This window comes from Crotalus tigris, unplaced genomic scaffold (assembly GCF_016545835.1).
Source record: "Crotalus tigris isolate CLP2741 ecotype Arizona unplaced genomic scaffold, ASM1654583v1 scf7180000021113.187851, whole genome shotgun sequence".
Taxonomy (NCBI): Eukaryota; Metazoa; Chordata; class Lepidosauria; order Squamata; family Viperidae; genus Crotalus; species Crotalus tigris.
The window spans coordinates 70,026-82,548 of NW_024098355.1; the positions used below are offsets into that span (position 1 = coordinate 70,026).

At 38.4% G+C, this 12,523-nt stretch overlaps 1 pseudogene; it reads right to left on the reverse strand.

Moving 5' to 3' along the window:
* Positions 1–4,535: 4,535 nt before the first annotated feature.
* On the reverse strand, positions 4,536–11,041 carry LOC120320022 (annotated as a pseudogene).
* Positions 11,042–12,523: the final 1,482 nt, after the last annotated feature.

The window sequence follows — 12,523 nt, forward strand, 5'->3', positions numbered from 1 at the left end:
GCCATCACAATCTTCAATAATACCTAACAAAAATAATTGTGGTGTAAATTTTATCCTTCTATTAAAAATTTTCTGAATGTTCCACCAAATCTTAATCCAAAAAGCCTTTATATTTCTACATGACCACCAGATATGGTAGTATGTTGCATCCAAACAACCACATCTCCAACATTTGGGCTGTATATTCGGATACACACGAGACATCTTTTGTGGATCAAGGTGCCACCTATAAAACATTTTATAAAATTTTTCTCGTAAATTTTGAGCTTGGGTGAACTTAACATTCCTCACCCAAATTATCTCCCATGTATCTAATGAAATCTGCTCTTCAAAATTTTGAGCCCATTTAACCATACAATCTTTAACTAATTCTGTTTCTGAATCCAATTCCACTAAAGCATTATAAACTCTTTTTATATGAGTTCGACTTTGATCTTTAATTTGTTTCATCAAATTCACATCTTCCATAGTAAAACCCACTTTTTGATCTATACTCCATCTTTCTAATAATTGCCTATACTGGAACCAAGAATAAATAATATTTTCTTGCATTAATTCCTCCATAGACTTTAATTGCCAATTATTCCCTTCCCACTTAAGCAATTGTTTATAAGGAATCCTATCCATTTTCACTCCTTTCTTTATTCCCTCTATTGCATGCCCAGGAATTCCCCACAACGGTATTCTAAAATTTCTTGTTATATTAATGAAGTATAATAAAGGATTCTTTCCTCTCCAGAGGAAGTGGCCTCTGTTCCAGCTTTAAACCATAATTAACAAGTTAAGATCCATATATGGCTGGAAAAGATGACTAAAATACATATAGAATTTAAGCCAGAATTGTTTCTGCTAGGAATATTAGGATCTAATTATGGGAAAGACAATGAGTATTTAATATTAAATATATTGAGAGCTGTGAGAATAGTATTTGCCCAAAACTGGAAAAATGAAAATATACCATCTGATGAGGTTATAATTAGGAAAACCTTAGAATCTGCAGAAATGAATAGATTAACCTTAAAGATTCAAGAGAAAGAAGACTCGGTCTATTATAAAACATAGGAAAATTTTTTTATCAAAGGCTAGCAAAGTGAGATAATGAAATTTATTAAGATGATTGATTTTTTTCTTTTGATGAATTGATATGTTTTATAATTTCTGTTATTCTTGTTGACTACAGTTACTGAATATTATATTAGCCCGCTTGAATACCTATATCCGGAAGATAGTTTGCATGCTAAAGCATGAAATGTTATTGGGGGTAACCCCATTGTTGTATCCATCCCTACCCCAAACTTTTCCCTGAACCCTATCCCGATTCCCACCACCCATAACGATCCTTGTCTTTCCCTACCCTGAAAAAACTTAATAAAATATTATAAAGAAAACTAGTATGAAGTTGTACATAATAGTCACAGAATGGAGAAAGAACAAATGACACCAGGTGATCTTTCCTCTGCACCAACTTCTATGTCAGAAACAATTCGGAAGAAGGGGATATGGGACCCAACACCACACAGCTTAGGAATTGCTAAACCATAATTGCTCCAGAGGCTTTGCACCTTCTGACGATTCCATGAGTGTTGATATACCAGGCCATGGGAAGGCAGTGGAAAGATTCTCACAACAGGATTTGAACTCAAACCCTTTGCTGCGTGACCCGAAGGAGCATGGCCAGAAAGGCATCCCCAGGGAGAGAGGTTAAACTTCACCATCCCCATCCTTATATTTCTAATGACCAAAGAGGGGAAATAAACCTTAAAGGGAAAATAGTATCAAAATAAAAGAACAGATTGCACACTTGAATAATTGTGATCAGCTGGATCCCTTCCTCAGTGGTCAAAGTCCCATTTATCAGCTGAGAAATCCAACTGTCATTGAAGTTTTCCTCGTGGGTCTCCTCCATCAGTTGGCTAATGGTCTATTTAATTATAGCTTCTGAAAAGAAATATGGTCTGGAGAACAATTTTCCCATAGACTCAAGATCACGTGAAGTATTGTTACTGCTTTACAAAGTCCTAGTAAGACCACACCTGGAATACTGCAGCCAATTTTGGTCACCATATCACAAACAAGATCTTCAGAGTCTGGAAAAAAAATCAGAGAAGAGCAACTAAGATGGTCAAAAAGAATGGCTACGGGATTGGGTTTGGCTAGTCTAAAGAAAAAAAGAAATAAGGGAGACAGGATAGCAGTGTTCCAGTATCTAAGGGGCTGCCACAAGACAGAGGGGGTCAGGTTGTTCACCTCCAGAGGGAAGGATGAGAAACAATGGTTGGAAACTGGTCAAGGAGAGAAGCAACCTGGAATTACGGAGAAATTTCCTGACAGTGAGGACAATCAACCGGTGGAACAGAAGTTGCCTTCAGAAACCGTGGGCACTCCATCACTGGAGATTTTTAAGGAGAGACTATACAATCACCTGTCTGAGATGGTATAGGATCTCCTGCTCGAGCAGGTGCTGGACTAGAAGACCTCCAAGGTCCCTTCCAGCTCTATTTTATTCTATTCTTAAATTTTTTTTATAGGCCTTGAGCTGTCAAGAAAACTTTTTAATTTACTTATTCGGGCTCATTCAAATGGTCTGAATGAGAAATCTATTTGATAATAAAATATTTGCCTGTGTGTGTGTATACACAGCTAGTCCTTGACTTATAACCATTTGTTTAGTAATCATTCAAAGTTCTATTCTATTTGACTTTTCTTACCTTAACATTAAGTGACTCCATATATACTGTATTAAGTGGCTAATCGTCATCTCTAGATTTGTGCAAAACCTTTTCTGATTCAACTTTGATTCAACAGTGTTTCATTCAGATTCATGGATGCTGTTGGTAGAAGGTGCTGCAGTCGTTTGGTAACAGCTGTTTGGTTTTCTGTTAGTTGAGCCGTTGCATGAAGAGATTCAATGTATTGGAATTTTTCCTTTTGATAGATTGGAAGAAATCCATCCCCGGCTCAGAATGGACTTCCAAAAGTGGCATCCATGCACTTCCAGCAGTCCGTCTGAGCTTGTGAAAAGGGGGTAAGGCATCATCCAGTTCGCCAAAGTCAACAAAAAATTAGCTACGAGTTCTACTGAACCGGTGTGAACTGGTTGAATCCCACCAATGGTTGAAGTGATTGGCTATACCAAATCTGTTGAGAAAATGTGATACTTATTTAGATGAAGTTCAGACTGTTCATTGAGAAGAAGGAAAGCCCACTCACCCATCACGAGTGATAATGTTCAAAGAGTTGCCTGTAGAATTTGATAGACGTGGAAGTTACAGACCAAAAAGAAAACTTCAGAACTGCATGGATGCCATTTTTGGAAATCCATTCTGAGCCAGGGAGGCCTCCAAGGTCCAGAATGGCCCTCTCGAAGTGCATCCATGACATTTCTGGTGGAAGTGGTCTTTCTTTCTTGTCAATGAACTGTCTGAACTTCATCTAAATAAAATTTTATCACATTTTTTTCTACAGGTCTGCCATTGCCAATCAATTCAACCTTCATTATCAGGACAATAATCTTCCACTCTCCAATTTTGAAGACCTTCGTCCATTACTTTCCGATGTGTCATAATTTTGGAACACTTAATCTGTCCCAGGGAAATGCAAATATAATAACAAATGCTATTTTAGTAGCTATGTATTTCTGTATTTGATATTTCATATTAAAATATTCCATATTTATATCCTGATAATCCCATAAGTCTCAGTTGAATTTTTTTCTGGTTTTAGCCCTTTTTTCAACCTTTAGGAGAGAGATCAGAGACAAATCCCCAGGCTGTAATATCAGTGAATGCTATGTCTGAAATGTGTGAGGATCAAAACTGTCATATTGTCAATGCTGCAAATACTGTATATTCTTGCTTTGACAATATGCAAAACTGTCTCGTATTTATTGGGTTAATACTTAGCTTAGAGTGGGGGGGAAAAAAAGCCCGGGAAAGAAAGAGGAAGTAAACTTTTGACCTTCACACTAATTGGATAATGTGACCTGTGACTGCATGAGAAGGGAGGGGTTTAGCAAGAAAAGTTGATGCCAGCGAAAGGAAATCAGATTCTGGCATCAACCCGTCCATCACGGTGACCGGCAAAATTGTAGCTCTGCAAATAAAACTTTAGGAAACATGCCTGAAAGTTCTTTGAAGTGCTTCATTAGTCGGAACCTGTGACACATATTTTATTTCAGAAAATGTATCCTGTACATATTTATTTTTCTGCTCTTTCCTTTTATTATGTATACAAAAAAAACATGCATTAATAGGAATTGTTATGATATAAAGAAGAATTGTATGACATCAGACATATCATTTCATTTTATGAAATAAAGAATTACATGACGTGAGGCGTAATTCTATGTGATGAAATAAAAAGATTTATGAAGTCAGACACTTTCTGTACAAACATTTCACTTTGAAAATTACAAATACGGCAGTATTTCCTTTTTTATTGTTTGGCGTTAGCTACTTTGTTTGATAAATTTGTTTTTTATCGAACGCACATATTATTTATGGCTATCAAACGTGAATTACAGTGATAGTAAGACTTCACAAAAGTTCTTCCTTTGCAGCTTGCTGTTCCTCCAGGCTGCCCTGCTGCTCGTCCTTGAAGACTCTTTGAAGAGCCACCTTCAAGGATGTTCTGGGCTGACACTTTCCCTCTGCTTCCTCCCCACTAAGAAATAAAGGAGTGGGTTGATGCTGCTCTTGAGAGTAGCACTTCCTATTCCAATTGTCAAGAGGACAGGATGAGGGAAACTGAAATAATAAATGACATATGAGGCATACCTTGGGAGAGAAAAAAGGAGGAAGAAGAGGAGAGCCAGCAAGATGGTGGTGAGGAGCTTCATTTGATTGCGTTGCGATTTAGACCTCATGTGAATCCAAAGGGTCACAGTAGACAAAACCATGAGAGGTGTACCAAATAAACCATTCACAATCAGCTGATAAAGGAAAGGTGATCTTCCAGAGCTTCTGGTCTGGTAGAGAATGAAGTGCACTGCAGAGAGCAAGAAGGAGAGCATCCAGATGAGGCCACAAACAAGAGTGGAGAGATATGGCAGATGATGGCAGTGATGCCAGAGTGGGAAGCGGACAGACACACACCTGTCCAGGCTGATGGCCGTCAGCAGAAACTGGCTAGCAGAATAGGTGAAGGAAAAGAGCTCAAAAAACAAAAAAAGTTTACATCCCCACAAATATAGCTGCCATAATGAGGGATGTGAGGACCCCAAAATCAGCCATGGAGAGATTCAGGATTTAAATGGAGAAAGAATTCCTCTTAATGGAAAAGGCCAGGAGATAAATGGTCTTTCCATTTTCTACCAGGCCCAAAATGCAAATAAGAGCAATGAAGCCATTGATAAGATTTCGTGTTAAATTATCAACCAGCTGATTATCTATGGAAGACGTTTCTGGTATTTTAGAAGTATTCAGAGCAGTTTCCACATTTTCGATCATACGGAAAAAAATGTTGACCTTTTCTGGATCGCTCCTTGAAAGTTCAGGAGTATCCAAAATAGTTTGGGGATGCACCCTGTTTAAAAAAAGAAAAGAGAATCAGAATCACACACACACACACACAGACACACACAAAAACTTATTTTTCACTTCCATATATCATATGAACACATATGTATTTTTTTCATCATCTGATGGAAATTACATCCCTAAAATCAATGCTATTATGAGGCTGGAGAATTGCTGAACTTAGTAGAGACCCAAAATCTTCAAGATGCATTTCAGTAAAATTGCCACCAATTCCTATTATTAGAATTATCAGGTATCAGGCATTTGTTTAACAACCGTCACAAAGCAGATAGTAAAATTGGGCCACTTCATGTTATGACCTATCCCAAAGATGCTTTTTCATGAGGCAACTGGACTTTCTTGTTTTGTTTTTTTTTTGTTTGAAGATGTTTCGCTTCTCATTCAAGAAGCTTCTTCAGCTCTGACCTGTTATGTTATGACCTACTTAATGAGCAGTGTGACCCTCAAATGAATAGTACCTGCAACAATTCAGCATAGATTTGATGTAAAAGTACTTTGAAAAGAGTCAACTGCAAAAGGAAAGATTGCAGTATTATTTTTTGCTCTTTCTGTTAGCTGTTCTGGCAAGGGTGATCCCTGTAGTAGACAGGACATTCCTTAATCGCTCACAACTTCTGCCTCTAGAAGTGTTCATGAGTCTGACAAGGGGTTGAACTAAATTATTTGTAATAAATAAACAGGTTGCCCCTACTGGCTTGTAGTCAGGGATCAGATCATATAGACTGGAAGCTAGAACATATAAAGAGCAGTTGCTGGAATTGGGTTTGTCTAGTTTAATGAAAAGAAGGACTAGGGGTGACATGATAGCAGACTCCCAATATCTCAGCACAAAGAAGAAGGAGTCAAGCTATTCTCCAAAGCGCCTGAAGACAGGACAAGAAGCAACAGATGGAAAGTAACCAAGGAGAGAAGCAATCTAGAACTAAGAAGAAATTTCCTGACAGTGAGAACAAATAACCAGTGGAACAACTTATCTCCATAATTTGTGAATGCTCCAACAGTGGAAGATTTTAAGAAGAGATTGGACAACCATTTCTATGAAATCATATAGGGCTTCCTGCCTGAGCAGGGGCTTTGATTAGAAGACCTCCAAGGTCCCTTAAACTCTGTTATTCTGTTCTGCTCTACTCTACTCTACTCTTCTCTATTCTATTCTATTCTATTCTATTCTATTCTATTCTATTCTATTCTATTCTATTCTATTCTATTCTATTCTATCCATTCTTAGATGCTTCTACGATTTTCTTGGGTTTTTATGCCCAGACCTTGAGCAATTCCTCTTTTTCTTCCTCCCATGAAGAAAAAGTACTCAGATAAAAGACATTGAACCAAACTCAGACACACCAGTCAACGAGTCAGATGGGAAAATTGCTGTCACACTATCCAGAGGAAAAATCTGCTGTTAAAATGAGTTCTAATATTGGCTAGAGAATCCTGAGGGATTAGCTGATCTCATACTAATGGTCTCTAAGTCTTATCTTAAACTCAAAAAGGAGTATTTTATATTTTGTAAATAACAATTACCATAACAGAAACTCTGTCTTTGCTGTAGACCAGGGGTAGGTAACCTTGGCTCTTTTATGACTCGTGGCTCAGGAATTCTTGGAGTTGAAGTCCACAAGTCATAAAAGAGCCAAGTTTGCCTACCTCTGCTGTAGACATACCTGGTGATGAATCTCCAAAGGGAATACCTGGTCTCTTTCAGGATCTAAGCATGAGGGTTATTTTTTTAAAATGAATCCCCTTAGCCGGCACTTCATGTAAGTGCAGTTGAGAAAGAGAATGGAGCTTCACCAAGCTTTCTCAGAAAAAATAAAAAGAACTTGCACAATATTCTTCTGAATTTGGCAACTTTAAGTGTTATCGCACACAAGGAAGTTCTTGAAAACATGATCATATCTTGAAACCTGTAACAACCTAAAGATATCTGATAGAGAAGCAATCCAATCTAGATATCAAAAATCTGGAATCAAGGCCCATTAAAGGAGTAATATCTTCTGACAGCAGTTATTAAGTGTGACAGCAACTTCCTTGTTTTCTCACTGAATCCAAGAATACGTGCAAGTGTCCACCACCTTGCCCATCTTGTCCTATTTGCAAGTGTTGCAGTTAGTGCATAGTTTTTGTTCTGAATTGGTTCAAGCAAAGTCAAACACATTTCTCATTTAATCTGAAGAAGAAGAAAAATATAAGGAACGGTTGCTAGAATTGGGTATGTCTAGTTTAACGAAGAGAAGGACAAGAGGGGACATGATAGCAGTATTCCAATATCTCAGGGGCTGCCATAAAGAAGAGGGAATTAAGCTATTTTCCAAAGCACCTGAAGGCAGGACAAGAAGCAACGGGTGGAAACTAATCAAGGAGAGAAGCAACCTAGAACTAAGGAGAAACTTCCTGACAGTGAGAACAATGAATCAGAGGAACAGCCTGTCTCCAGAAGCAGTAAATGCTTCCAACACTGGACAGAGACTGGACAGCCATTTGTCCGAAATGGTATAGGGTTTCCTGCCTGAGCAGGGGGTTGGACTAGATGACCTCCAAGGTCCCTTCCAACTTTACTACTATTACTGTTACTATTTTTGTCCATTTTTGTCTAAAGGGAAGAGAATTTTGGTGAACTTGTATTGAGTAGAACCTGGAGGTCTTCCAATTTCTTCATTAGTGGGACAAAAGGCTTGAATAGGAATGTACAGACTCTCCCTGTAGAATCACTTTCAAGGAGTCTTCTCACAGTCCAATTCAATCCTAAAGCAAGCCAGGAGAAGAAGCTCTTCTAATGAAGTTTTCTCAGCCTAAGAAGAATGGACAGCTCAGGATACTGCCCTGTGACCAAAAGAAACATAATGGAAAAGAATCCTTCCATCATCACCACATTAGCTGAGGCTGAAAAGCACCACCATGAGAAGGTGTGAAATGATTGAGTGAGTGAGTGAGTGAGTGAGTGAATGAATGAATGAATGAATGAATGAATGAATGACAGAATAACAGAGTTGGAATGAATCTTTTAGGTCCCCCTGATCAGGTAGGATGTCCTTTACCATTACAGACAAATGGTTGTCCAATCTCTCTTAAAAACCTCCAGTAATGAAGCCATTCCACTGATTCATTGTTCTAACAGTCAGGAAGTTTCTCCTTAATTCTAGTTTGGCTCTCTCCTTAATTAGTTTCCATCCATTGCTTCTTGTTCTGCCTTCAGATGACTGACTGACTGACTGACTGACTGAATGAATGAATGAGTGAACAAATACATAAATAAATATTCTTAGCATGTAGCAGAAAAGCAAAAAAAAAGAGGCAAATTTCAAAGACTTTCTTTGTTTTTAGAAATAAGAGATTCGAAAGCGATTCGGGTGTTTGATTCCAGAGTGAAATCCAAAACTCAGAAGCTCTTTGAATATAAGGGAATTGGCTATTCAAGCTCTGTAACATGATTGAACATTTTGAAACATATTTCAAGAGTTCACAGAGACCATCTGGAGGCCACCAGACACTTCCTTCCCAAACAAAGAAACTTTACTTTCTGCACTATACATGATTCATTCTCCTCCTTTTCTGCCCCTGAGTTCATACATTACACTAAACCAGAATGTACCTATGTTTTGTATACAAACCATGTTTAATGACTTAGCATATTCGATGAACCAAGACAACTGGGATTAATGCCATCAACTCTGCTTTAGCAGTGCATGTAAACTCTTTTGAGATTGTTTTAGATACAGCAAAATCTGTGGTTATTGTTGTTCCAAACTATGGGTATTGTTGCCTGGCATCAATAAAGCATATCAAGGATGGCGATAAATCAGAATTTTTTAACAATACCGCTAAAAGGGAAAAACAAGAAAACCAAGAAAAAAATCAGCTTGGTTGTACAAAGAACTCTCTGACCAACTGAAAGAAAAAAAAAAGTACAAACAATGGAAAGACTGTGTTGCAGACTGAAAATGGAGGATATAGCGGAATAAACCCATCTGGATTCAGCAGTTCATCTGCATTAAAAAGACAAAGGCCACTCTTGAAGACAGCAAAGTCCACATTTTGGAGAAAGAGGACCATTGGTTTGAAAGAGGGGTCAAAGAGTCCATCTGTGTCAAAACCGAACATCCCTCTCTCAACAGACGGCGAGGGTTATGGCATCCTCTATTTCCAGTCTACAACACAGTCCTTTCAGCAGTTCCAAGAAGGCTCCACACCCATTTGCATTGCTCAGGTAACCCTGAGGACACAGACAAACCTCCAGGTGGCCTCAACGACTCTCTAAAATAATGCAAATGACCAACTATCTGCATGGAGTATAAGTCCTTCCATTCCCCACCATCCAGTCAGAGCTGAGAAAGCTTCTTGGATGAGAAGTGAAATGTCTTCAAAGAAGAATAAGGAACTCCAGTTGCCTCCTGAAAAAGCACCTTTGGACATTGAACGTCTCCCTAGAGTTGAGCATGACAGTTCAGGGGAAACCTTTATCGTTACCTAAAGCTAAAACAATTCTGAAGCTGGAATGGACGTGCTCAGTGCTCTGATCTCAGAATGTTCTTCAGTGTGGACTATTAGCATCCCACTTTACTTAGCCCATCTTTTGTGCTCCCAGGAGCAAGAAGCTTCTTTGTAGGGTTTCATATGGCCTTGAGGGTCACATTCAGAATCTGTTACAAAAAGAAAAAGGACAGTCGCCTTCCCTGAGCCCTGGGAAAGGAAATAGAAAAAGTCTCAGGGGATATGAGAAGAGGGGGATGAAAAAGAAGACTGGAACTTTATTGAGACTGGTTTTATGACCAGTATCTGAAAGGTGTGTTTCCTGGTATAGAGAAACTTCAAGGACTAATAGTGGCAGCTCCCTCAATGCCTTCTGATTTTGTTTCATCAGAAGAGAACTTAATCAAAACATTTTAATGGAACATTTAGAGTGTTTTTGTTTCCTGAGCTATATAGAAAACAATGGCTTCTTTTATGAACTCTTGGTCTCTAGTGTCTGCCATCCCCAGAGAAGAAATGAAAAAGAGAGATCCAATTTTTCCCTTTCTTGCTTTTCTTCCTTCTGCAATTTAATTGCCCATTAATGGTAATTTAAACATTTGAAAAGTATTATTTTTTCATACTAGGAAGAATTGGGCCTATAGTAGACATAGTTTTGCAGACGTAGGTTACTGGAAGAAGAGTGTCAGGAGTGTACTAGAGGGCTCATGACCAGGTGGGCCATCATTTCAGAGGTATTTATCATATTTCCCCTTTTTCCCCCACCCCAATAATTTTCTATCGAGGATTCTATTTATTTATTTATTTGTTTGTTTGTTTATTAAATTTGTCTGCTGCCCATCTTGCCAGGAGATACAAGTGAAATGTATACAACTATAACATGAAAAGATAAGTAAATCTGTTTTGAAAAAAATATATATAAAAGGTGCAGAAAAAGCCACTCCTCACCAGGAATCCCTACCAGATCCCTCAATGCCTTCCACAGGGAGAGGTCTTCCCATATCCTGCATTCCCTGGAAACACTGAATGTACATTTTTAGACGTGTCTACCTTGAAAATGGACCAGGTTGGACTCTACAGTCGTGCAGTCAAATAGCAGCAAAAGAATGATTTCTGATAATTTTGATGCCATGAACTATTTTATATAATTTTCCAAATTTCAGTTCCCTGAAATTATGGGTCCCAAATTTGGACTCATTCCGTAAGATAGCCCATTTGAGGTACTTTAGTGCAAAAAATATTGGCCTACCAGATACCATTTCACCCAGTTAAAGATTACGGGAGAGTTTTAGTTGTGTGTAGATAGTGTAGAACGATTTGATTTACAAAGTACACATGGTCTAGAACTTCCCTCAGAGACATCTGCCTAATGCATTTCTCTTTCAGGATTATGGAAACCATTTTATCCCACATTTAAGAGTTCTGAAACACCCATGGAAAAAATCAGCACTGTGTTCTTAATTCTCGGCAAGGAATAATGCATTTCTTTAATCCATTAAGGTACCCCACCCATTCTCAAAATGTATATAAAGGCATCTCATTCGAAGTTTCTGGCAAAGCACTTGGGCTTCATGATAATGGAAGAAGAATTTATAACCATTCCTGAAGAAGACGGTATTAAGGTCCAACAGGCATTGGTGGAGCATAAGTGAGACTGGAAGAAGGTAAGACATTCTGGGTCTAAACTTTGAGGTATGGGCTGGTAGAACCCCAAAGAATTTCTCAGGGAAGATCAGAAGGAAATATTCATTTCCATCAGGGATAATAACATCAAGTGCAGCATCTTCTTATTCAAAATTATTTTATTCCTATAAAGTGTTCTCAGAGTTACTGTATTTGATAGCACTTGCTTTCTGGATTTTTTATGTACTTTATATTTAAGCCAAAGTTTTCCTATATTTTAGCCAAAGTTTGAGGATGATGTTATCCCTTCACTTGTGTCCGAGTCTTGGCAATTCGATGGGCTGGGTCTCTCCACTACGTCTTTTGGTTTTTCTATCTCTGGCTGGTGTCAGCTTTGATGGCGTCCATCCATTGCAACCGGTCTGTGCTGTCTTCAAACATTGATCCACTGTTCCTTCAGCTTCCATGGCAAAGATAGCACTTGCTGTCTGTCGTTGTCTTCTCGATTCTGGCTTTGCGAGCATTTATTCCTAAGGCTTGATTTCATGCAGCCAGAATTAGTCCTTCTATCACTTTCCTCAAATTTCCTGCTCTTAGCCATTGCCTGGCTTTGTTATTATCTCCTTTGCCTACTAATTTTTTTTTTTAAATGTACTGACCATTTAGTGCTTTTATTGCCCTGCCTCTTTTCTGTTCTTCATTTGTTATTGTGGGCCAGTTTGGTCTCTCCACTATTCAGTAAGTCTTCCTGGTATGTTATTACTATGTTTTATCACAGAGAGTCAAAATCCATTAATCGAGTCCTTTCCAAGGACATTGGATAGCAGACATTGATGGTTGATGGTGCTAAAGGTATTATTGTAGGATATAAGTTATTCTGAGTCAAGCTGCAA